A 1,900-nucleotide genomic window follows, 5' to 3' on the forward strand; every position below is an offset into this window, starting at 1 on the left:
CCTTTTTTTTTTTTTTTTTTTTTTTTTTTTTTTTTTTTTTTTTTTTTTTTTTTTTTTTTTTTTTTTGAGACAGAGTCTCGCTCTGCCGCCCAGGCTGGAGTGCAGTGGCCAGATCTCAGCTCACTGCAAGCTCCGCCTCCCGGGTTCATGCCATTCTCCTGCCTCAGCCTCCCGAGTAGCTGGGACTACAGGCGCCCACCACCTCGCCCGGCTAGTTTTTTTTTTGTATTTTTTAGTAGAGACGGGGTTTCACCGTGTCAGCCAGGATGGTCTCGATCTCCTGACCTCGTGATCCGCCCGTCTCGGCCTCCCAAAGTGCTGGGATTACAGGCTTGAGCCACCGCGCCCGGCCTAATTTTTTGTATTTTTAGTAGAGACGGGGTTTCACCGTGTTAACCAGAATGATCTCTATCTCCTGACCTTGCGATCCACCCTTCTCGGCCTCCCAAAGTGCTGGGATTACAGGCAAGAGCCACTGCGCCTGGTAAGCTAAATTTTTAATTTAGCTCACTGTGACTAATTTAACTCACTGTGTCGCCCAGGCTGGAGTGCAGTGGCATGATCTCGGCTTACCGCAAGCTCCACCTTCTGGGTTCACGCCACTCTCCTGCCTCAGCCTCCCGAGTAGCTGGGACTACAGGCACCCGCCACCACCCCTAGCTAATTTTTTGTATTTTTAGTAGAGACGGGGTTTCACCATGTTAGCCAGGATGGTCTCGATCTCCTTACCTTGTGATCTGCTTGCCTCGGCCTCCCATAGTGCTGGGATTAACAGATGTGAGCCACCGCACCCAGCCCTACATTTTCAGTTTTTTTAGAGATGGGGGTCTTGCCATGTTGCCCAGGGCTGGCCTTGAACTCCTGAGGCTCAAGTGATCCTCCTGCCTAGGCCTCCCAAAGTGCTGGGTTAACAGGCATGACTCCAGCCCCTCTAACCTTTTATTTTGAAAATTTGAAAACATCCAGAGAACTTGAAAAAGCAGTGAAATGAACATTAATATATGTATCTCATCGTCAGTCCATAAATGTGGCTGAGCCTTCAGGCCCCTTCTCCAAATTCTTCAGCGTTTCCTAAGAACGCAGCCATTTCCTATATATTGCAAGACTAGACTCTCATCTCAGAAATGGGTAGTCATACTATTATCGTCTAGTATCCATCCCCACCATACTCAAAATTTTCCAATGGCCCCAGGATGTCTTTTAAAGCCTTTAAGAAAAATGAATGAGGATCCAATTTAGGTTCACCCACTTGGTTGTGAGACTTCTTTGGGCTACTCTCCAATAGCGCCTCCTACAGGCACTTACTTTTTATGACACTGAGTAACTCAGGCCAATTTCTTTGAGAGATGGTCTGACTTGTTCCATATTCCCTGCAAGGCCCTAAACATTGGAAGTTGGATCTAAAGGCCACAGTTAGGCCGGGCAGGGTGGTTCACGCCTGGAATCCCAGTACTTTGGGAGACCGAAGCGGGCAGATCACCTGAGGTCAAGAGTTCAAGACGAACCTGGCCAACATGGTGAAACCCCGTCTCTACTAAAAATACAAAATTAGTGGGGTGTGGTGGCGCATACCTGTAATCCCAGCTACTCGGGAAGCTGAGGGACGAGAATCACTGGAACCCGGGAGGCGGAGGTTGCAGTCAGCCGAGATCTTGCCGTTGCACTCCAGCCTGGGCAACAAGAGTGAAATTCTATCTCAGATAAATAAATAAATAGGCCGGGCGCGGTGGCTCAAGCCTGTAATCCCAGCACTTTGGGAGGCCGAGACGGGCGGATCACAAGGTCAGGAGATCGAGACCATCCTGGCTAACACGGCGAAACCCCGTCTCTACTAAAAACACAAAAAATTAGCCGGGCGAGGTGGCGGCGCCTGTGGTCCCAGCTACTCGGGAGGCTGAGG

The 1,900-nt window shown here is 49.6% G+C and overlaps 1 protein-coding gene across 4 annotated transcripts in view; it reads left to right on the forward strand.

The window, feature by feature from the left end:
• The window catches only part of ZSCAN10 (zinc finger and SCAN domain containing 10), a 10,808-nt gene that overhangs the window by 3,995 nt on the left and 4,913 nt on the right, over positions 1–1,900 (forward strand). The window lies entirely within an intron of this gene.

This window comes from Theropithecus gelada, chromosome 20 (assembly GCF_003255815.1).
Source record: "Theropithecus gelada isolate Dixy chromosome 20, Tgel_1.0, whole genome shotgun sequence".
Lineage (NCBI taxonomy): Eukaryota > Metazoa > Chordata > Mammalia > Primates > Cercopithecidae > Theropithecus > Theropithecus gelada.